A 26243-nucleotide genomic window follows, 5' to 3' on the forward strand; every position below is an offset into this window, starting at 1 on the left:
GCAAAACACATAGCTGGGAAATATAAGAATTGATGGAGAAAAGTCAACAGTAAGAGATTAGGCATCATAAACGAAAGCTTTCAGAGTATTAAGATATTATTTATATTTATTAAAAAATAGCAAACTAAATCAATATACTATTGGTGACATTTTTTACATATCAAATGACAAAAGCTGCAAAATTACTTTCCATTTATCATCTCTTGCTTTCTAGAAAATGTAAGGATCTATTCTTCTGAAGTCTACATATGCTTCTCATAAAATTGTTCTATTAGCAAGTTGTTTTCTTAGATATTGGAAGATTCTGTTATTTTTTTCCTATGTCTTTTGTCCAAAAGACATGCAGTGCTTGTACCAGCTCTGACCTTCTTCAGTGGGCACTTGAAGTGCCTTTATCAATAGTCCAGTGATTCAGTTGTAAGCCAATATTACAGTTTCTTATTATGACTTTATCCTCCAATTCAACAGTAGAGTTCCTACCTTGATTCTGTGATCATGCCCTTGAATAACATTCTAGTCAATGGACCGAGTTCCTACCTTGTTCCCCTTCTGCATGATTCTAGGCCTTAATAACCTTCTTGTGGCCTATTATTTTCAGAATGTGGTCCTATCTTGCTTTCTCCAGACACTCCTTGAGCCTTGTCTCTGCTGTCACATGTCCCATTTGTCACTGCCTCCACAACTGCTTAGATAGTCACACATCATCTCCACCAAGACTCCACAAACACCTTCCTTCCTCATTGTTAACTCTTGCCCTATTGCACTCCCCTCCCAGCTATCACTACAGCACACACTAGTGCCTTCAGATCACCCTGGACTCAGCCCACAGCCATGAGAGAACACCAGGCTCCACTCAGGTGGAAAGTGGCATTCAAAATCAGTCACCACCTCAGTTTTCCAACATGCTTGGGATTCTCAGGCAGGAGCTGAGTTTGGCTTTCACCATATTTCAGTGATGTGGTAGTGGAGAGGAAAAGAGAGGATAAATTTAACTTCTATTTAGGAGGTTCCTTTGACAGAACTTGGTGATTGTTTGAATGAGGGAGAGGGAGAAGTTGAGGATGACTCAGGTTTCTGGTTTGGGTGACTGGGTGGATACTGGCTCACCATCTTTCATGTGGACCTTTGCAATTACTTCCTAATTAGTCTTGCCTTCTTCTAGCCTTGAATTATCTTTATAAATCACATGTTTTGTTATGTCTCATCCCTGCATTCAAACTTTCCATGACTTCATGTCAACTGCAAGATAAAGTCTAAATTTTTTGTAGCAGCTGAGTTTCCCCACAATCCAGTCCTAAATTTAATGTCCTCTTCCATACGCATCGTCATACTTTGACCAATTGTCTGCTGAGCCTACACTTCATCTCTGTGCCTTTGAACATGGTATTTCCTCTGTCTGGAATATTCCTACCATTATCACCAGAAAAGTCCGGATATGAAGTATCCCCTGTTATACAGAAGTGGAGTCTCCAGTATATGCTCTAATGTCACTATGTGTAGAACTTCCTTATTGGTCTTCTGATATTGCATCACAATTGTTTGCTTACATATCTCCACCAGTAAAATGCAATGTAATTCATGTAATTAATTTCTAATTTTATTCTAAAAAGGAGATTGTAGATAATTTTTAGGTCCACTAGTCAGGTACCACATTTTACTCATTATTTCAAGTATACACTTAAATGACTTGTTCAAAATTTTCAAAAATTAAGTAATATATAACTTAATGTGCTTAATGTAACTATAAAAATCTATAATGTTATTTATTGTCTTATTGTTTTGTATTTTGGATATCATGGTTTGCTAAAAGACATAGGAAGAGAAGCATTGATTTGGGGGAGAAAGAATATTCTCTGAACACTTCAAAGGCAAGCCTCCATGCAGGAGGGGCACCCACTCTGTTTTGTGTGGCTGGGTTCTGAGAAGTAATGGGATTAATTTGCACTTGCAGGATGTCAAATAAAGGAGCATTGCAGTAAAAATCCATGTCCAGGAAAGAGAGGCAAAGAGTCAGGAGAAATGAGAGCAGAGTCTGTAACTGAGATGAGAGAATTGGAGCAAGTGACTTTAAAAGGGCAAAAAAGAGTTTGTGCTGGGAGAGATTCCCGGAAACTTCTAGCAGAGGAAATTCATTTATAGAGTGTCTGTGGCCATGCTCATGGATGGAAGAGAATGGGCTGCTAAGTGATCCTATAGTTCAGAACAGGTCAAGGATGGTATTTTCTGGATGTTCTTGCAGGCAGTGTCATATGATGATGGGATAAAGGAGGGAAGAAAACAGCCTAGTATGTATGCATCAGTACTGGGTAAGATGTCTGATTCATGTATGTCTGATTTGGCAATTCAGTTCTCTGTGTATGCTCAAATATTAATCTGTGGCTAAACATGCCATTTCTTTTTCTCATTAATTAGGTAAGCAAATAAGACATAAAACTCGATTGTCAGGTTTTTCTTTCTTTTTTCTTTCCAAATACCATATTTCAAACAGGAAATTGCAGACGATTAAAATGTGCAGCAATAAATAGTAAGTCTGTCTCTAGAATTTAGGCAGAGCCCAGCCTCATGACATGTGAAAAAGAAATACACAGTAACAACTGAAGATACCAGAGTAAACAAGACAGGTTTGGTCTTGTGAGTTCTACCAAGACGTTGGAGATAGAGAGCTTTCCAGATCTCATATAGCATAGGAAAGGGCACGAGAGTCTGGGAGGCAAATTAAATCTTGTTAGTATCCCAACTAGTGCTTTGTAAATCTGATTTATATTGGTTGTGTTTATTTTCCTTTGATAATTCCTTGGAGCTTATAGAGCTAATTAGAATATTCCAGAATTTTTCAGATGTGCCGAATATAAGAGTTTATTCTTGCCTAGGCTGGAGACATATAGGGAGCATCGCGCACCACAAGACTCAGGGTGATGGGAGCAGCAATAATCACAGTGAGAACACTACCCATGTTCAGAGTAGGTTACTGTATTAGTGAGCACACAGCAAACAAATTTGGGGGAGATTTATTCTAGGAATGTTACCAGGAAGAGTGAGTTGAATGTTACCAGAAAAAGTGAGTTTTGAGACCAGTCTTTAAAGAGGTGTGTCTATTATTGAAGAGGAATGGAATATTCACAGGCCTTGAGCCACATGAATGTGATAAAAGGCCAATTCATTGCCCATAAAATTTCACCCCCACTGTTAACATACATTATAGCCTAGATACCATGATGTATTTTTCAATGTAGATCTGATCTTTATTTTTTAATTAATAATACATGGCAGCAATATCTGAGAGCTGATCTATTATTTATATATCTTTTTCAAAGATTCGTTCATGCATTATATATTCAGACAGAAAATTCCTCTTATTTTATTTGATGTTAGTTTTCAACAGAAAATATATTAAGATGTCTTCAAATACCCTGCAAAGGAAAATAGATATGCTGAAATTCACAACTCTCCCAGATACGTGAATGCCTTGCATACTGTGAAGGTTGACAGCAGTTCAACAGTCTAGACTGAACTTTCACAGAGGCTTATTCTTAATGTTAAAGATTTCTACTTAAAGATAAGACTCTGTACCCTGTGTCAATTTAGAGCTAGAAACAAGAATTAAATTAAGGAAGAATGAAAACATATTTTTCAAAATTTATTTTCCTAACATACTTGTGTACTTTTCCAGTGAAAACTACTATGATTACCTAACACTGTGCACTTGTAAAAAATGTTGTAACAAGACATTATATAAAAATTCAATTCAAATTGTGTTCACTTGCACTTAAAATGTAAAATACCTCACCCAATTTTGTCAATACACAAAGAAAGCATCTGCCAGGCTCTTCAATAATTTTCTTTTAGACAACCACCAGGTAGCATTATTATTGATTTCTTTTCTTATCAAAACTTCTCAGAAACGTGAGAGAAGGTAAATTAAATTTGGAACAAACATAAAACTGAAAACTAGAGTAAACAGTAGGGAAAATATGCTGAGAGAGGGGAGAATTTAGCAAGTGCTGGTCTTTCTATGTCTGAAATGACCTCACTCATTCTACCTTTATTTAACCCTACCCTGGGCAGGTCACCATCCAGGCACTCAGGATGCGTCCTTGAACAAAACGACAGCCCACCTGTCTCAGGGCTTTCATCCCACCTCCATATGCTGGGAATTTTTTAAGAGCAACAATAAGAACAAAAAGAAATTCAAGAAATTTTAGTTCTAATATGGGTAGTAGGACAATGTTGAGTGCCTTTTGTAATCATTGTAATTCCTTTTTAAAAGTTTATTGAACAGAGGCTTTTCAGAAAGTGCTGTACTAAACATCTTGCATGCCTCCGACAAAATCACGAGGAAGTATTGTTTTGATTGAGCCATTTCCAGTGAGTAAGCTCTTCTGTTAACACCGCTTCTACAACGCCCAGCATCAGATGCAAAGTGCAAGCCTTCAGTCAGTTATTCAGATATTTCTTACAGATTCAAATAATATACAAGAGCAGTAAACTTAATTATTCTGGGTCACAATGGAGCAGTTGGTAAATTATTGTTTCTGATACTGAAGAAGCCCTAAATGACATTTAACAAAACATAGATTTTTTTTTTCACAAGTGCATTTCCTTTTTTACTTATTTATTTTTCCTTATGATCAGAGAGTGAGTCAGCTCTCCAATGTTTCATAGGGAAAAAAAAGTCATTAAAAAATACTATTATGTTTAAAATTTGTGTCATTTCTTTCTTTGAGCAGATCTTAACCTGTATCTAAATTATTCATTCAAAATAACATTTACCCTGAATTTCTGAAGTAATATTGTAACCATGAGCCCTCCAGGACCAGTTCTACTGACCCCATCTTATCAACAGAGTAATTAAGAGTGGTTTTTCAGGAACTGAGAGACCCCCTTGTCCAGTTCAGGCCAGTTGACACCATCAACCCATCAACTGGGCCTGTGCAAATACCCAATAAGTGACCTTTTTGGCGTCAAAGGGCTGAAAACTCCACCCTCAGATCATGGTAACAGCTGTCATTTTGTGAACATGTGTCCTGTGAAGAGGCATGAAGCTTGACTACACTTGCACAAATCATCAATTACCTCATTTCTCCTTACCTCCAATCGTCTATCTCCATACTTCAGACCACCCGGCCCTGCATCCCGTAAATTTTGCCCCAAGCCCTGGATCCGGGAGACAGATCTGAGAGCATATGCCTCCTGTCTCCCTGCAGATCAATCTAGCAATCAAGTTGTTTTCTTTTCCTAAGTCTGATGCTGTAATAATTGGCTTTTTTTTTGGGAGGAACACCAGCTCTGAGCTAACATCCGATGCCAATCCTCCTCTTTTTTGCTGAGGAAGACTGGCCCTGGGCTAATATCTGTGCCCATCTTCCTCTACTTTATATGGGACGCGGCCACAGCATGGCCTGACAAGCAGTGCATTGGTGTGCGACCGGGATCTGAACCCAGGCCACCAGCAGCAGAGTGCGCGCACTTAATTGCTATGCCATGGGGCTGGCCCTGATTTCTGTTCTTATTATTTCCTTTTTTATATATTCTTTGGATTTAATTTGCTGTTCTTGCTTCTTGAAATGGATGCTCATATTCTTGAATTTCAGCCTTTGTTAACTTCCAATATATATACGTTTAAAGCTATAAATTTTCCTCTGAACAAAGCTTTAGCTGCATCCCACAAGTTTTGATATATGATATTTTCATTTTCCTTCAGTTTGAAATATTTTCTAATTACTTTTGTGTTGCTTTTTTAACCCATGTGTTATTTATAGGTGTGTTGATAAAAAAAAAACTGAGTGTTTGCTCTACTTATTGCATCTCATTTATTTTAGCTTAACTCTACTGTTGTCAGAGAAAATTCTCTGAATTATGTAAATTCATTGATGTTTTTTGAAATTTGTTTTATGGCCAGCATACGCTCTATTTTGGTAAATGGTCCATGTGCATCTGAAAAGGAAGTGTGTTCTGCGACTCTTTGGTTTACATTGGATTTATGTAATGTAGGTCAAAATTGTATTTCTTTTAATTGTATTTTTCAGAAATTTTATATTGTTAGTGATTTTTTGTTTGCTTGTTCCATCAGTAACAAGAGAGTGTGTTCAAATCTCTTGTGTTTGTAGATTTGACTCTCTCTTCTTTGAGTTCAGCCCATTTTGCTTTGTATATTTTGAAGCTAGAAGATTACATGCAAACAAATGTAGGATTGTTATAGCTTCCTGCTCAATTGACCCTAGTATCATTATGAAATATCACTCTTTACCTCTTGTAATGCTTCTTTCTCTAAAAGCAACTTTGTTAGATATTAGTACTATAGATTAAACATTTTTTTTGTTAGTGTTTGCATGGTATATAGATTTCCATTCTTCTATTGTCAATCCACTTATTTCCTCAATGTAAGGTGAATATGTTGTAATTAACAAAAATAGTATTTTAAAATTCAGTCTAACAATTTTTATTTCATTGGTATATTATGCAATTTATGTTTAAATGCACTTAGAACAGATATTTGTGTTCAAATCTAAATTTTTATTACTTATTTTCTTTGCATCCCATCTGTTTTTTTAAATTAATGTTTTTAATATTCCATTTCTCCCTTTATTTGGTTTATAGTTATAAATATTACAGTTTTTGCTATTTTATTAGTAGATGCTTTCAACTAGGGGTCAGCAAACTACGGTCCATGGCCCAAGTCCAACTTACGACCTGCTTTTGTAAATAATGTTTTATTGGAACAAGTCATGTCTATTCATTTACTCATTAATAATAAATTAATTTATTCATTGTCTTTGACAGCTTTCACACTATAAAAGCAGACTTGAGCAGTTATGACCAAGATCATATAGTGCACGAGACTAAAAAATTACTGTCAGACCTTTTGCAGAAATGGTTTGCTGACTCCTATTCTAGACTTCAACATGAATCCTTGAATTATTATAGTTCTATTTAAATTAGTATTACCAGTCTATGAACAAGGCAAAGTTAGCAGAACATTTTAATACTGTTTATCTTCTTGTTTCTTGTATTATTTTTATAATATGTTTTATTTCTATACATATTTGAAACTTCAAAAGATAATATAATTACTATTTTACATACTCATTTAGATTCACATATATAATTACACTTTCTGGTCATCTTTTTTTACCTTCCTGCATTATTGTGGTTTCATCTAGGTCAATTTTTCTTCTCCCTAAAGAATTTCCTCTAGTATTTATTTTACTATGGGTCCACTGATGACAAATTCTTTAGGTTTTTTTTTTTTTTTTTGCCTGAAAATATCTTTATTTTGAATGATATATTTGCAGATTACAGGCATACCCCAGAGATATTGTGGGTTTGGTTCCAGACCACCACAATAAAGCAAATATCACAATAAAGTGAGTCACAAGAATTTTTTTCCCAGTGCACATAAAAGTTATGTTTGTACTATACTGTAGTCTATTAAGTATGCAATAGCATTATGTTTAAAAAAACAATATACATACCCTAATTAAAAAATGCTTTATTGCTAAACAATGCTAACCATCATCTGAGCCTTTAGCAAGTTGTAATCTTTTTGCTGGTGTGGGGAGTCTTGCTTCGATGTTGATGGCTGCTGACTGATCAGGGTGGTGGCTGCTGAAGGCTGGGGCAGCCGTGGCACTTTCTTAAAATAAGACAACAATAAAGTTTGCTGCATCGATTGACTCTTCTATTCACAAACAATTTCTCTGTAGCATGTGATGCCGTTTGATAGCATTTTACCCACAGTAGAACTTCTTTCAAAATTGGAATCAATCCTCTCAAACTCTGCCGCTGCTTCATCACTTAAGTTTATGTAACATTCTAAATCCTTTGTTGTCATTTCAACAAACTTCACGGCATCTTCACCAAGAATAGATTTCATCTCAAGAAACCACTTTCTTTGCTCATCCATAAGAAGCAACTCCTCATCCGTTAAAGTTTTATCATGAGACTGCAGCAATTTAGTCACATTTTCAGGCTCCACTTCTAATTCTAGTTCTCTTGCTATTTCCACCACATCTGCAGTTTCTTTCTCCACTGAAGCCTTGAACCCCTCAAAGTCATCCACAGAGGTTGGAATCGGCTTCTTCCAAACTCCTCTTAATGTTGATATTTTGACCTCTTTCCATGAATCACACATATTCTTAATGCCTTCGAGAATGGTGAATCCTTTCCAGAAGGTTTTCAATTTACTTTACCCAGATCCATCAGACGAATCACTATTTATGGCTGCTATAGCCTTATGAAATGTATTTCATAAATAATAAGACTTGAAAGTTGAAATGACTCCTTGATCCATGGCCTGCAGAATGGATGTCGTGTTAGCAGGCATGAAAACAACACTGATCTTGTTGTACATCTCCATCAGAGCTCTTGGGTGACCAGGGGCTTTGTCAATAAGCAGTAATATTTTGAAAGGAATCTTTTTTTCTGAGCAGTAGGTTTCAGTGGGCTTAAAATATTCAGTAAACTATGTTGTAAACAGATGTGCTGTCATCCAGGCTTTGTTGTTCCATTTATAGAGCACAGGCAGAGTAGATTTAGCATAAGTCTTAAGAGCCCTAGGATTTTCAAATTGGTAAATGAGCATTGGCTTCAACTTAAAGTCACCAGCTGCATTAGCCCCTAACGAGAGAGTCAGCCTGTCCTTTGAAGCTTTGAGGCATTGACTTCTCCTCTCTAGCTGTGAAAGTCCTAGATGGCATCTTCTTCCAATATAAGCCTGTCTTGTCTCCCTTGAAAATCTGCTGTATAGTGTAGCCACTTGCATTAATTATCTTAGCTAGATCTTCTGGATAACTTGCTGCGGCTTCTACGTCAGCATCTGCTGCTTCCCCTTGCACTTTCATGTTACAGGGACAGCTTCTTTCCTTAAACCTCATGAAGCAACCTCTGCTAGCCTCAAACTTTTCTTCTGCAGCTTCCTCACCTCTCTCAGCCTTCACAGAATTGAAGAGAGTTAGGGCCTTGCTCTGGATTAGGCTTTGGCTTAAGGGAATGTTGTGGCTGGTTTGATCTTCTATTCAGACCACTAGAACTTTTGCCATATCAGCAATAGGCTGTTTTGCTTTATTATCATTCATGTGTTCACTGGAGTAGCACTTTTAATTTCCTTCAGGAACTTTTCCTTTGCATTCACAACTTGGCTAATTGTTTGGCACAAGAGGCCAGCTTTTGGCCTATCTCAGCTTTCAACATTCTTTCCTCCCTAAGCTTAATCATTTCTAGCTTTTGATTTAAAGTGAGAGATGTGTGACTCTTTCTTTCACTTAAACACTTAGAGGCCATCGTAGGGTTATTAATTGGCCTAATTTCAATATTGTTGCATCTCAGGAAATAGGGAGGCCTGAGGAGAGGAAGAGAGATGGGGAAATGGCCAGTTAGTGGAGCAGTCAGAACACACACAACATTTATTGATTAAGTTCACTGTCTTATACAGGCGCGGTCCATGGCTCCCCAAAACAATGACAATAGTAACATCAAAGATCACTGATCACAGATCACCTTAACAAATATAATAATAATGAAAAAGTTTGAAATATTGTGAGAATTATCAAAATGTGACACAGAGACACGAAGTGAGCCAATGCTGTTGGAAAAATTGTTAGACTTGCCCCAGGCAGGGTTGCCACAAATCTTCAATTTGGAAAAAAAAGCATTACCTGCGAAGCACAGTCAAGTGAAGCACAGTAAAATGAGATATGACAGTATATTATTTTGTATTGACAAAAATGTGCTATTAACATTTAAAAGATGATATCTCATTATCTCCAGGCTTCTGTACTTTCTGTTGTATAATCAGCTGTTGAAATATAGCTGCTCCTTTGAAAATGATGTGTTTCTTCTTTAGCTGCTTTTGTATTTTTCTTCCAGGAATTTTCCTATGATGTGGCTCTGAGTGATTTTCTCTCTGTTTTTCATGATTGGTTTTATAGAAATTTTTGAATTTGTGATTTGACATTTTTCATTTGTTTTGGAAAATTCTCAACCATACTTATCCCCTCAAACATTATGTCTTTTCTTTCCTCCTTTTAGTCACTTCCTGGGACTCTAATGACTTTTAGGAAGCTGTATCTCCGTGTTCCCTCCCGGGCTCTTTTTCTGTTTGTGTTTCAATCAATTTTCTATAAACCTGTCTTCTTCGCATTTGCTGAAACCTTAATCTGTAGTTACATCTATTTATGTAATTATTAATTTCAGGTAATTTTTCAGTTTTAGGATTTAGTATTTTTCAGCTTTAAAATTTTTTTAAATTCACTTCATAGATATTCCATTATTCTGAAGAAATTTTCCATTTATCTACTTTTAAAATATTAATTAATGGTACTTTAAGGATCAAGTCTATGACTCAAAAAGCTAGATTAACCATTCTTGTTTTTCTTTTGCCTTGTGTGTGTGTGTGTGTGTCTATGTGTGTATGTGTGTGTTTTCTCTTGGTTTTGGACATTTGTTCCTATTTCTTTGCAAAACTGTTATAGTTTATTGAATGTTGGATATTGCTTATGGAAAATTGTAGAGGCTCTGGTTGATATTATCTTCCAATGGATAGAATTTAGCTTTTTTTTTTTTTTTTAGTAGTCAAACTGAGTAAGGTCAGCTTACCTTGATCTAGTTAAGTTTAGTCTATTTCCTATTTGCATTTAGTTAAATGGAATAGCTTTTCTGGATTCTCAGTGGAAAGCCCACAGTGTTTCTCATGGCTTCTTCTCTTTTGCAGATCCTGAACTCTAATTTTTGTCTCCTCAGCACTTGGAGACCACAAGAATCCCTGCTTAATTTTTTGCCACTTAGCAGCCACTTTCTGCTTGGTTTCTGAACATACAGCTTTGTGCATTCACAGCTTAGGAGTTTACAAATGTATCTAGGAAAAATTGTGATCTGTCTACTGTATTCATTTTTCTGTGTCTTGTTTTTTCTGAAATTTTAGCCATCGATCCTAGCAGCCTTGATAATCTAACTTTGAATTCTGTTTCCCAAGCCCAATGAGACTGCTGCAGGCTCTAACCTGCTTCCTGCAGTTCTCCTCCTGTACTTTATGGGAAGAATCAGTAATCCCCAGGGGAGTGTGTGGCAGCCAGTATAGACCTTGCTGCTTTCCTGCATTTCCGTTCTCCTGAGGATTTGATTCCTCATGCCCCGTTGTCTTGTTCTCCAATGTCTTGAAAAAACACCTTTTAAAATATTTATTTAGATTTGTAGCTGTAATTGGTATGAGGGTTTAGTCTGATACCAGCTGCTGTGACATAGCCAGAAGTGGTATCCCTACCTCAATAGTTTTTACTTTAATTTTTTGTGTGTGTGTGAGGAAGACCAGCGCTGAGCTAACATCTATTGCCAATCCTCCTCCTTTTTTTTCTCCTTTTTCTCCCCAAAGCCCCAGTAGATAGTTGTATGTCACAGTTGCACATCCTTCTAATTGCTGTATGTGGGACGTGGCCTCAGCATGGCTGGACAAGCCGTGCGTCGTGCTTGCCCCGGATCCGAACCCCGGCCGCCAGCAGCGGAGCCCATGCACTTAACCACTAAGCCACCCGGCCACCCCTACTTTAATTTTAAACCTCATCACTTCTGTTTACTGGAGGTTTACTTTATTGTTCTTTTTCTCACTCATTAACTTGACAGCTCTCTTCACCTACTTGCACTCTCTCTTATGCATTTTTAAGGCTGTGTGCTTTCTTCTGAGCTTTATTCTAACCACAGTCCACAGGTTCTGGTTCCTGGATTCTACCCCCTGTCCCCCGCTTTCCTGAATGTTTTGAGAATTCCCCTTTGGATTTCTTATTTAAACCAAGAGTGTGTAAGAAAGAATTGTATTGTTTTAAAATTTCTAGATGCTAGAGTTTTTTAATATCTGGTTATGCTACTAATTTCCAATTTTATTGCATCCTAGATAATGAATTTATTATTTACATTTTGAAATTTGTTGAGGCTTTTCTTAGTCTAAAATATAAATTTTAATGAGTGTTTTGTGGTGCTGGAAAAGAAAGTGTATTCTCTGTTTTCGGTTTACTAACCCCCCGCCCCCGTCTCCCCTCCGTCTGTCTCATTGACTGTTTTCTGGCCTGAATTCCACCTTGTTATGATCTCTACTTTCATTTTGTTTGCACTTGTACTTTGCCCAATATTTTATTTCTCACCTTTCCAAATCAGGTTTTGTTCATTCTGTCTCTTGTATACAATTTTATTTTTTATGGTGTTTTAATTTTTTTTTATTTTAAATAAGTTAGTATTTTAAATGTTATTTTAATAACTTACTTTTATTGATATTTTAGAGAGATTTGAGCTTAAATTTGTCACATTATTTTATGCTATGCCTTCAATTTATATAACTTTTTAAAATCTAAATTTAAGAATTAATTAAATCTAAATCAAATTAAAATCTAATTAGAAATTTTATAGAATTTACAAAAAAATCATTTACTCTGTAATTAATTTGCATTGTTTCCTCTGAAAATTGGGAGGTTTTTTTATTGTATTTGTAAATTTATACATTATTTTTATACTTTATGTATTTAGATTGTATTACCTCTGTATTATTAATGATGATAAAATTTTCATGTCCTCCGTTCTCAACTCTCTCCCAATCTAACAAATTGAGTTTATTGTATTATTTTTGGTTTTGGTTACCTTTGTACTATTATATTTACATTTTAAAAACCAAGATTAAGGGGCCGACCCGGTGGTGCAAGCGGGTAAGTGCGCACGCTCCGCTGCGGCGGCCCGGGGTTCGCTGGTTCGGATCCCGGGCGCGCACTGATGCACTGCTTGTCAAGCCATGCTGTGGTGGTGTCCCATATAAAGTGGAGGAAGATGGGCACGGATGTTAGCCCAGGGCCAATCTTCCTCAGCAAAAAGAGGAGGATTGGCAGATGTTAGCTCAGAAAAAATCAAGATTAAGTGATACTATTTGATGTCCAGTTACTATAAACCAGGAAATAATTGCGAGTACGCGCTTGCAAACACACACACTTCCACTGTGCAGTGACGTTGTTGCTGCCCTGATCATTTCTTCTTTGCACTTGTCATGCACATACATGCCAGCAGCAAACACACATTACTCCTTGCCTAAGGACTGTTTCTGAGCTCTTGGCAAAGACTGGCTGCCAGAAGTGCTGGTGAACTAACATTCCTTAACCAGTGCTGCAGGGAGATCGTGGGTGAGTACGCTAGCTCCCCAGTCCTTGATTGAGACAACCCAGTGCTTGCTCTGCACTCTGTCCCAGAGAAGCTCAGTTGGATTAAGCCCTCAGTTGCCCACTGCTCAATGATGCACCTTTAATAGCAACTTTCCTTACCTGTTTCACTTCCCCATTCTCTACTGGTGCTTATTGGGATCATCTCCCTTTAAAAAATTACTTGCACTCAAATCTTTATCTCAGAGTCTGCTTCTTGGGGAATCCAATTTATGACATACTTTCTCTCCTCCTTCATCTCTAAACTTCCATTAGTTATATCATTTCTGCATTTTGGGGCATGTTATTCATATTTGTTTTAGACTTAGACCTACAGTGAATAGAATCAATGCTTACTGCTTTAATATTTCAATTTATTTCTTGTTTTGCTGAAGTTCAATCCACACTTGTTTCTTCAAGAAGGTCTCAATGGGAAGATACTCCCAGTGCTTTTATTTTGAAAAATATTTATTAGTTGCATTTGTAGCACAGGACAGCTTTGCTGTGTATGACATTCTTGGGTCAAAATTCAATGCATAGCACCATTGTCTTCGTGTGTTGAATATTGCTGAGGGAAAGTGTGAGGGCAGCCTGATATGCTCACCTCCTCTTTTACGTGTATTAATCTTTAAAGGAATAATTTTTATGCTTGAAGTTTAGAATCTTTATTACAATATATCTAGTTTTGATTACTCTCACATATGGTATGTGATTTCAACATGTAACTCTAATACTTCTTTGATATCTGCAAAACTTTCTTGAACTAAGTCTTTTAATATTTTTTTGTTCATTTACTTTGATTTTATTCTTTTGAGACTCCAATTATGCCTATATTGAATAGATTTTTGTCTGGTTTTCCTAGTTGAATGTTTCCATCTACATTTTAACTCTTCATTTCCATTCTATTCAGTTTGTTTTACTTATTCCTGTTCTCTATGTTCCTTATATATTTTCAGCAGTTTCTATTTTTTGGTATTGCTTCCAATTTTACTTTTATTTCCATTATGATTTCGTTTTTTCTTTTACTTCTTTTCTTAGCATAGATAGCCTATGTTTTATTTTTTTCTTATATCTTAGTATCTCTTTCCTGAGGTCTTGTATCCATGCTTTATATTCTTAATATATAGGCAAAATTGCTACATTAAGATTCTGGGATATTAATGGAAAGATATTTTGGTTTCAATTTTCATGGCAATATTTTTCTGATGAGTTTTCATCATCTGTCTTGCTTTCTATTTCTTTCTGCCTTTTTCACTCATAATGTTTTTGTATGTATACATCTTTATATGAGGTGATTTATCTTGTTCAGATATTTGAGAAATTTCCCTTGGGGAGGGACCTGTGATCTGATCCAGATTAATGATTATTTTACATGTGATACAGAAGTAACCTTTATTTTCCCAATTCAATAGATAGGAGATATTTAGGCAGATCTCTTTATAATGCAAAAGTGTTATATCCCCTATCTCCCATTTATCATGTTGACAGACTATTTCTTCCTAATGGGACTTCTCTAAGCAATTCTTTGTTTGGCCCTATGGCCTCTACTGTTCAAATATATCCACGTCCGGGAAATTTTTGTTGCCAACCGTTGCTCCTATGTCCAACAGTTGCAAATGAGTAGTTTGTATTCAGTGTATACATTTTACCTCAAAAATAATATCTGCTGGCTTTTTGGTGATCAACTGCCATAACTACCTTCTCTTTACTCTTTTTCTCTGCAACTTCTACCAATTTGTAGTTTTGGGTTTTGCTGACAAATAATTTATTTGAAACTAGGTCTGCCTGTTTCCTGCTTTTCTTGAAGCAAGAAATTTGATTGATTAATGTCCAATTTGAGAAGGAGAAACTGTTAATTTTTCATCATCACTTTCAAATTGGATGTCTGATCTACGCTTTAATCTTAGATTTTAAGAGCATAAAAAAAGCACAGAAAACTTCTGGTCCAAGCATCTCATTTTGCAGAAGGTAAAATTCAAAGTAAAGTAAAATGATATTCCCAAGGCCAATACCAAACCTATTATAAAGAGTAAAATAAAAATCAATCCCAGATCTCTTGATTCTCAATCCAATGCCATTTAAGCTACACAAACTGTTCCATTTCAAAACTTTCAATGAAACTTGTCTCAAAGCAAATGACTTGCTGGCGAGTAAGGAAAATATTTGCAAATATTAGAAATATGGATGAATTTTCTCAACAAACAAGAGACAACTTTCATCGAACATTTCTACTAGAATAAAAAAATCTTTTGATATAGGCCCAAATTAAATATTACTTTAGTTTCAGGGATTAATGGTGTGATGATCTCAGCTTTTGGAAATGATGGTGAGATTATGTTGCTATTGAACGCCGTGGTGGTCAGCGGACCAGGAATGTCTGATTCTGTGCTGCCCACTATCATTCTTTCTCAGGAGTTATTTGATGGAAGTAAAAGCCAAGGGCACTAAATTGTTATCTGAGACTTTGCTTGAGATGCTCATGTATTTATTCTGGACATCTGGACTACTCTGTGGCTTTGATTAAAACTTCATTTTTCTACCTAAACCCAAATTTTAATTTATTAATTCAGCCATCTACATTTGTGCTAGATGCAGTTCTATGCACCAGGTAGAGAGTGATGAAAAAAACAGACAAAATCTCTGCCTTCATAGAGCTAACATTTTGGTATGAGAAACAGACAATAATCAGATTCATAGATAGATAGATAGATAGATAGATAGATAGATAGATAGATAGATAGATAATAGATTAATGCCATACAAAATGAAATGAAGTAATGCATGAATGTGGCTTCCTCATGCCCCTCCTGTTAATCTTAGAGGTGTGCCCATGTATAAGAGCTCTGGAGGCTGTAAGGGAATAGTTCTAAGGAGATGGAACTATATGCTCACCACCTATATACCATGTCAGGTTGGAGGTGGGTGGTATTTCAGCACTCAAGGATCTACCTTATTAGCATAACAAGGACTTCATCTTGCCTCATGGTTATACATTTTGAATTTTATCTCACAATATATTGCCGTGCCATTGGATCCAATTGAGGTGCCAGTGCAATAGGCCTTCCTATGAGCTACTACAGAGAGTGACGGGGGAAGAACAATAGACACAATGAAAAAAGAAACTTCTGTAGTGACATTTGAGTTGAAATATAATTGATGAGAAAATGAAGCTTGCAAAGACCTCGGGCTAGAGCATAGGAACAGCAACAGGCTTGACATGTCTGAGGCATAGAAAGGAGCACAGTGTAGCTGGAGTGTTTAGAGGGACGCAGAGAATGTTGAAAGATTTGGGCGATGGGCAGGACTCAGATCACAGAGGGCCTCAAAGGCATGGAAGGACTATGGCTTTTACTTTCACTATAATAGGAAGTGACGCCATTAGTGGTTTTGGTTTTTGGTTTTTGTTTTAGCAAAAGAGTGACAGGGTTGGTTTATGTTTAGCTGCTGTTTAGAGAATGAATTGTAAGGGACACAGATGGAAGCAGGAAGACCAGTTACAAGGTTTTGTAGTAATCCAGGCTTGTGCTCATGTTGTAGCCACGGATATGGAACAATGTGGATATATACAAAATATACACAGATTTCAAAATATCTGGAAACATAGGAGAAACACTTAATAATTTTTATTATACGTTTTTCAGATTAGTGGTTGTATCCATGACTTTAAATTCAGAAGTTCTACACCTGAAGATTTCTCTAGAAGTTGAAGGAAACAGTTCCCTGATGAGGGAGATTTGGCTCTGGCTTGAACTCTTCCACAAGCCCCCACCCTTAGCTCCTGCCACAGGCATTCCACCCCATAGCCTTTCATTAATGGAGCCTATCATTTCATGGGCGTCTGTCTTGAGGGGTACTGCAATGATGGTTCAATTCCACCCAGGTCCACAGTGACCACTCAACTTTTGCACAGTTTTACATATGCTTGTATGACAAACAGAAGGAGTTCAGGATGCTTCCTCGCCACCTCTCCCGATTCTGTCCTCATGCCGATGCCTCTCTATCTATAGTACATCCCAGCAGCATTAGTTGGTCTGTAGGTTGAATGGTGTGCCAAATTTCAAAGGCAACATAGACACTTGCCTTGACCTAGTAGAGGATAAAAATTATTAGATTTCTCCCTTAATTTTTGGCAGGAGATGCAACCTATAGGAAAAAGTAAGGGGAGGAAAAACAGCTATGTTCTCTCTCTCAGCTCTGCTTTATTGATTGGAGTGGGAGTGAGGTGGTGGTGAGGATGATCTTTGGTAGTGGGACCAGTTCTCTGCCCAAGCACATATCAGAAAGCCCAACGGGGCATCTTCTTTAATGTTCTAGCATTAATACAACAAATATTTATTGACTGTCTACTTTATGTTAGACACTACAGCAGGTGCTGAGGCCACAGAAATGAAAAGATAGCCATAATCCCCACCCTCAATGTCTCAAAACATCACCTGCTTTGGTTTATGGTATGGACTTTTATTTCTTGTTGTTTCTACCTGAAATCAAATGTTTTAACTTTTTTTATGATTGTATATGTTTATGTGGGTTAAATTATCAGAATATAAAAATATTTCTTTTTCTATGATTTCATTTTATTGTTATCTATAGTCATATTTAGTCTATTTACTCAGTTTAACTTCTCTTTTATCTCAATTCCTTGGCCAATACAAACTTTGTCATCTTTTTAATGGACTTTTAACTCAGGACATTGAATAAATGATGGCCGTGATCTTCTTGTACATGAGGACTTTCCCATTTTATAGCTCAGTCCCCTGGAAGCCTATGCCGTATTTTAAATCAGACTGTGAATTAGGTACCATGCTTAAATGACTCCAGTCTGTCAATAACCAATTATGTCATTTTCTGTGCCTGTATTATCCATGGATATTTATAAAAATGTTTAACTTATCTATTGCTGCATAAACAAACTACCCCAAAATTTAGTGGCTTAAAATTTGTTATTTCTCACTATTCTGCAGTCAAAACTGGGCTCAGCTGGGTGGTTCTTCTGTCTCATGTAGTGACTGCTGATGCTTGAATATCCAAAATGGCTTCTTTACTCACATGTCTCACTCCTCTGCTGTGATGGTTGGAATAAGAAAGGACTGGCTGGATATTTCTCTTTATTCACATGGACTATCTATCAGGGTAGCTGAAATCTTTAAGTAGTGGCTCAGGGTTCCAAAAGAGGGCCTTACCATACAAACCCCAATGTGCAAGTCCTCATTAAGCCTCTGCTTATATTTAGCAGAGGTTAAAGTCAGTCAAAAGGTCAACCCCTGAGTCAATGTGGAGGGAACTACGTGAGGGTATGAATACTATGAGGACTGGTGCATTAGTGGGCCACTGATATAACAGCTACCACAGGTTTCCCTCTGGCCTCTGATGTTCTTGTCCTCCTAACATGAAAAATTTATTCAGCCCTTCCTAAAATCCATAATAGCATTCCATTACAGCCTCAGACATAGGCTTGAAGGTTAGATTTGATGTTCAGAATATCATCTAAATCAAGTCCAAGTGTGGCTGAGGCTCCTGGAGTGAAATTCCTCAGGTGCAACTTTTTAAGCGCATTGTCTTGAGCAGAGAGCACTGCAAACTATAAATCAAGCTATCTGCCCGTTACACCCCCCAACCCCAACATTCAGTGGTGAGATAGGAGCAGGATAATTTAAAGTAATATTTCTCTTCAAGGGGGGTGGTGTGTGCGCGTGTGGAACACAGCAGTCACTGGTTCACAGCGATTCTGAAATCCTGCTGGGCAAGTATTTTCAGCTCTCCTTCCTCTGAGATTTAGAGGAAAATCCACTCTCATATCCAAGGAGGAAATCCCCTTTAGCTTCTGATGAACATACATAATGTTTAAATCAGGGTTAGCCTGCACTGTTTGTGAGCTCAATAGAACACCCAAGAATTTCTCCAGCATAGAATACCTGAGTAAATGGCTTTAGGACAATTTGGGCAAGGACTAGGGCAATCGTTACTGTGAAAACTTGATATGGTGATGCAGAGTTCTTCCTCCTGGGGATCTCAGGATTCATTGGGTTCCAAATCTGTGAAATGGCTCAGGTCTGAAAGCTACTTTTCTTTACTACAGTTTAAGCAATCTAGAGATTGAACGATGTCATTGTTGGCTGCCTAGTTATTTTGTCCCGGGAGCTCTATGCTCTATTAATTATCTCCATAGGTCTCTGCAGACCAAGCTCCCCTGTTTGTCATGCCAAACTTGCTGCTAATTACAATTATTGGGCCCATTTTGTTTCTGGCGGTTAAAATACTAGATTGATTATTTGGGGACCCTATCCTCCCCTTTACTACTTGGGATCCTCATTATGTAAAAGCCCTGACCTTCAGATGACAGCAGCTACTAAGCTTCTTAACAATTCTGGCTCCCCTTGCAGTAACACATTCTTTATCACTTTGATAAACAGTGTCCTCTGGGTCTCTCCATAAAACATAGGTCTCCTGCGGTTTCTGTCTGCTGTGTATATCCTCTCTAGCAAGCCTATCTGAACTTTCAATCCCCTTACTCTACCATTTGCCATAGCAGTTCTACTTCATGCAGTAAGAGCCATCAATCTTCCCAAGCTTCCAAGTTCCAACCAAGCAGTGTCTGAGCACCAGCTCCATCCCCTGTGGCGTGCAAGGATGTTAAATGCTACATCACAGGAAGGTGAACCCATGTTGAACACTATCCATCATCTAACTTCATGTTTCACTTGATTTGATTCACCTCTTTCAAGATCCAGTCCCAAATCTTGTTGGCACATGTTGGGTACGTCTTCCAGCTCTCAACTTACAGACTCTTTCTTCCTTTATGGTACCTGGTACCCGGCTCTTTCTTTACCTGGTCATATTGTACCTGGACCCTAATTATCAATCTGGTGGCCAAGAGAGGAGATGCAGATGAATATTGAGGAGGGATGATGTATATTGTCTTCTAAGGCACAAGCCTGTGCATTATTGTCAAGCAAGGAGGAAGTGCTGGCCTTTATCACAGAGAAGTGGTGTACTTCTCTGGGCACAGAGAGTTCAGAGGAATATGGAGATTAAAATTTGTGTGTATGTGTGAGGAAGACTGGCTCTGAGTGAACATCCATTGCCAATCCTCCTCTTTTTTGCTGAGGAAGATTAGCTCTGAGCTAACATCCATGCCCATCTTCCACTATTTCGTATACGGGCTGCCACCACAGCATAGCTCAATGAGGGGTGCACAGGTCTGTTCCAGGGATCCGAACATGCAAACCCCAGGCCACTGAAGTGGAGTGCACGAACTTAACCACTACGCCACCAGGCCGGCCCAGAAATTAAAATTTTTTAAGTGCATCGACCCAGAGATCCAGATATCACCTTCTCAAGTTTCAGGGTTCATTCCTTCCCAATCAAAGCCCTGATCTTGGCATAGCAGACTTGTTGGGATTGAGAATTCGAACTTCTCTGGAGGTCTGCTACTCATAAAATTAAGTTTTGGTCCTGATCGTTAGCCTTCTCTGACCTCCAGGTACAGGAGATGAGAATCTCTTTATTCTTTATATGCTGCCTAGGAGGCCCTCTGTCTTTCACAATTTATTTTATATTGGTGATTAATCACCCTTGGCCATTTGTTTTCTTCTTTCAAGGCACCAATGGCTCTTTCTATAGGCATCCAGTTCCATAGTCCTTATCATTACTATTTTCTCCAAACCTCTCATATGCCTGAGATATTGCATCCTTCAATTCATTTCTTTCATCTGGCATCCCATCCTGGTCCACCACTGAAAAAAATTTTAGCAGTTACACTGAAACCACAAGCTAGGAGCTATCAGTGCCAGTGATGATGTCCTCAGGGCTGGAGTGGGATCCAGCTCCAAATTTCATTTCAGAGTCTGCTTCCTAGGGCTACTCCTGGTACCAGCTGTCACAAGTTCTTTGGGAAATACTTTCTGATACTTACATGCAGGAGGTTTGTTGAGAAGTATTCTTCGGAACAACACATGTAAGGGGTAAGGGAAGTAGGACTGGGCAAAAGAAGAAGTTGAACAAAGAAGCATTTGCAACAGAGAATTTTCATGTTGGATGATGCTTCAAAGATGTCCCAGTTGGGTAAGGGGTCCAGCCCTTGTAGTCCTATCTGCATTAAACTCCCACTGGAGCTGCTGTACTCTTGGATGCAGGTTGCCTTGTAGGGAAGAAGGTGAGGAACCTTGAGCAAGGCAGCTTCTTTTTGCCAAGAGCAATTCCTAGAGAGCACACAGTTGTGAGCTGCCCCTAGACAATACTCCCACTAGCTGCGAGGTGAGTGCCACAGAAGGGAAGAAGTGTGTATGCAGTGCTGCACAACAAGCACTACTCGAGCCAACTGCTGAAGTTACATCTAGGCTTTTCAAGCTGATCTCTTATAGTAGACATCTATTTTTTAATCTACCCTCACCCCTTCTCTCTCTCTTCTGGGAATAATATCTACCTTTTCCTGGGAAGTGGTTTCTTTTAAACCAACCATGTGCTCCAAATTTGTGTGGCCACCTTCCTACATATCTTAACTCCTCCTCCAACTGTTGTTGATTGTCCCAAAGATGAGCACCTGACCTCGGCAAGACGAATCAGCATGCTCCACACCTCTCTCCCTCACTGCAAATATTAGTTCTTGAATCAATCTAGGTCAATTAAAGCCCTTCATTATGAATTTTTTTATAACAGTTTTTTATATCGTCTTTTATAATAGTTTTATTGAGATATAATTCCCATACCACAAAATCCACCCTTTTAAAGTGTATAATTAGTATATTCGCAGAGTCCCACAATCAACCCCACTATCTCATTTCAGAATATTTTCATAACCCTCAAAAGAAACTCTGAACTCATTAGCAGTCACTTTCTATCCTCCCCTAACACTCAACCCTTGGCAATCATTAATCTACTTTCTGTCCCTAAAGATTTGCCTATTCTGGATATTTCATATAAATAGAATGATACAGTGTAGTCTTTTACGACCAGCTTCTTTAACTTGGCATAATGTTTCCATGTTGTAGCACGTACCAGCACTTCATTCCTTTTTATTGCAGGATAATATTCCATTGTATGCTACACCACATTTTTTATTCATTCATCAGTTAATGGACATTTGGGTTGTTTCCGCTTTTTGACTATTACAGATAATGCTGCTATGAACATTTGTGCCTTGTGATTTTCTAAACTTGATACCAGAGAAAGCACCTCTCAATCCTACTCAGTTTGCCTCAGCTGGGCGTGTTTTCAACTTTTTGAGGGAGCTTTCTAGAATAACAGAAAAGAAGTGGAGGGAGAGAGAGCAATTCCTTTATTTCACTTTCCACAAGGCCCGGGTACATACACCCTTCGCCTTCTCACAGTTTAGTTACATGATCCATTAAAATATCCCATTTTACATAAGCTGCTTTGAGCTGGGTTTCTATCATGTGCATACAAAAGAGTTCAGGCTAACACATAATCTTTGATAAAACCTTAAAGAATGCTACCAGCAGTGAAGCTATTTCAATAATACAAATCCAAAGTTTAGAAATAATTCACAGCTGCTCCCTCATTCTCCCTCCCTCAACTCTTTGAGGAAATAACCCACCTGTGGAAATAATCCCCAATCTTAAAGCACCAAACTCCAAAACCTATTTTGCTCAGGAAGCTCCCTTATGATATTTAATCACCTCTTCCATTTTAGGCTTAAACAATTTGTTCTGCACCCTTATTTAGGGTTTACTTCTATGTGAATTAAATTATCACTAGTTTACATATCTGTCTTCTTCGTTAGACTGAAAGCTCTTTGAGACCTGGGAATTTTCTTTTTCAATTTTGTGTTTCTAATAGTTTTCACAGTAATTTATTCAACAAACACTTATTAATTTTTATATATCAGTCACCTATTCTATGCCAGAAACTATGATAGGCCTGGGGATAGAAAAATGAATAAGATCCCTTGACGGCTTACATTTTATTATGGGAAGGCTATATTTAAATCAATAAGAATAAACCAGGTAAGTGTTGCCACAGTAAAAATAAGAATAAGTACAGGAGACAGGAAGGGCACAAAAATATGTAGTCAATTCTACTCAGATCATTGAATCTTAGATTTATAGGCAAATCTACTCTTCAGCCATGAAGGAATCCCCTTTAGTTTCTGACAAACATCTGTAATGGTTCAATCAGGGTTAACCTGCACTGTATGTGAAGTCACTAACTAGCCTGTTTCAGATTCACAAAGTGGCTGTAAGTCTCCAACTGATCTACATTGTGACTTCCAGGTGCTTTGGACACATATCAGACAGTGGGTCACTTTGTGTCCCCTTTGTGTCTGAAGAGGAATTAGAGGGAGGCCTCTCCTGGGAACAGAAAGGATCCTAGCAGACTTCTATTAGATGCTTCTTACTGGCTATGCTGGTGTGGGAGGGAGCTCTTCAGACTCTTGTGTAATATGTACTTCTGCAAAGGGTGAAAAAACGACATGCTTACCTCACATGTAGCTTCTCTCTTCTCTAAGGTAACATTTCTGATTAAAAAGAAAAAAAGAAGTGGCTGGCAAGACAGAAGTTGCAATCCATCAGTTAGTCACTGAAATCAGATCCCTTTTTACTAAGTATGAATGGTAAAGAAGGGGAAACTATCAATACAATGGGTTTCTGTCCACTTTCTTCAACCAGAGTTCCAAGAGAAGAAGACTGAAAAACAAATTACCACTTGCTAAGGGTATTAAAATAATGAATAAGTTATAGTAAAGATTTAGAAAATAAAGTGACATATTTAGTTCTATACTATAACAGCTTTACTGGTCTATCATAATTTTTGTTTGTTTTAGTGTAGATTGGAATTCCGTTATGAAAATAGTTTCAATCACCAACGGGCAGGCTTCTCCTGAATTGAGATTACTTTAGAGATTGTATTTTAATTATTTTAAACTGGTCAGGCATAGAGATCACTGACCCTCAGGGAAGGTTTCTCTGACTGTAAGTCTCCCTATGCCCTGCCCTCCTAATCTGCCAAATATCCCAGAGGGCCCAGTGCCTGCTCTATAATAACATTATCCCTTCTCTATTATAATATTGGATACTCTATTACAATTATTTTATTACAATTACTATTATTTGCCTTATGAGAAACACTCTAAGGATGGAAACGATGACACATAGTAGGTACTCAATACATAATTGCTGAATGACTAGATAATAATCCATTATAATTGTTCTGAATATTCACTTTTTTTCAAATTCCCTAGTGCTATTTCAGCAAGTATTCATTGTGTCTATAAAATAAAATTCTTTTATTTTTAAGTTTAATTTTTATTAACCCTTTCTGTTAATTATTATATTAAGGTCTCTTTATAAATTATATATTTTAGCATATGAAATATCCATCCCTGATAGACCATTATGAGAATATCATACACATAGAAAATGCCCAGTAAATATTTATAAAGTGAAAAATAACTTTTTAATCTTAAATTTTTAAATGTATTTTCTTCTATTTCAGTTACTTTTCAATGTTATTTTAAGTCATTTCCACAATAAAAAGCAGAAATTTTTTTCAGTATGAAACAAATGTAAGAAAACCTATATAAAATATTTTCAGTGGCACTCACAGGATTAAAAATAGTCCTTAGATCTTCAGCAAAATGTTTCAAAGTGCTCTCCCACCCACTCCCATCTCTAGCCATTAGACAAATTCACTATACCCCTTCTTTCCTCTGTTTTTGCAGCTTTTCAAGTTACCTCCCGGGAGGTAGCTATACCCGTGATGTAAACTGTTATCTATTCTCAGTATAGTTTTAAATGTCCCTCTCCTATGTATATTTGACCTAGACTCACAAAGAAATCACCCCTGAATAATGCCTTCTCTTTCCTTCAAAAGCATACATGATGTTTTTGACTCCAGGAGATCTTCATGAGGAAATATTTTTCATTGATCCCAGTAAGGATGGGCCTGAGATTTCCCCCAGCATTCCTCAAAGGCTCAGGATCAATGAATTCTACATGAGGTCGTGCCACAGAATATAGAGCCTGTGTCACTGAGAGCCCTTATCCTGAAATCTCATGGATGACTCACTAGGACAGCAGAAGTCCTCCATGGGTGTCCTCTTAAAAGGACAAATTGGTACCACACAGCTGGTCTTTCAAAAGGTGGAGAATGCACTCTAGACTAGCCACAGGAAAGGAGCACAATGACCTCTCAGAAGATGTGCAGGAGATAGTATTCTCTTGGTATTGGTTTCATGTTACAAACACTTCTGTTATTTGCTTTTGGAAAATGAAAACTCAGTTTCCTAGTGAGAATTCTCACCATAAAATGCCACTTTCTGTTTTTATCCCTTTTAAGCTCTTCATAGAGTCCATTAGCTAACTGCGTTTTCTTCTCTGAATGTTTCAGATGTCAACTGCAGTGACTTTTGCTTTTCCTGTCACAGTCCAGCATGATCTGGACTTTAGAAGGAAACTTACTTCATTTGCCGGAAATAAATGTCAGCATTTTCTTCTCTTCTAAACTGTGAACAGGCTACTCACTACTCTATGAAATTTGTGGTAGATGTGGAAAATACCTTCTACATTCTCCTCCAATTCTGGATCGTGTCAAGGGGCACGATTCTTAGGACCTGCCCTAAGCACAATCATAGCTAGTTACACCGCTGGCTGAAACGTTATCTTTGCTGCTCTTTCTGTTGAAATTTTTCTCCAGCCACTTCGTCTTGTTGTCTAATGTTCCAAACACTCCCAATTTCAATGTTTCTTTACTATGATTTATTTATAATGGAAACTGCCCCAGCAATCACATTATTCACAAGAATATTCTTGATCCATCCAATGGTCCAAAGATATTTTTCAACGACCATAGAACCATTTAGTATTACTTTATCCTACACAATTCTCCACAAAAACTGAAGCAGAATGTCTAGAAAGCAGACTTTTTGGAAGCAAAGGCTGTATCTTTTTGTCACTGTATATCCAGTGCCCAGCACTGTGTCTTGCATATGGTAGGAACTTACTAAACTCTTCTTGAATGAATTAATAACTGAATAATGAAAACATCAGGAGCAATATCTCCTTTTATCAATCCTGTAGAGGAGTTAAGCTAACAGGTTCAGATATTGAGAGACCTGTGGTGAGT

Source organism: Ceratotherium simum, chromosome 8 (assembly GCF_057802395.1).
Source record: "Ceratotherium simum simum isolate JZ-2026a chromosome 8, ASM5780239v1, whole genome shotgun sequence".
NCBI lineage: Eukaryota > Metazoa > Chordata > Mammalia > Perissodactyla > Rhinocerotidae > Ceratotherium > Ceratotherium simum.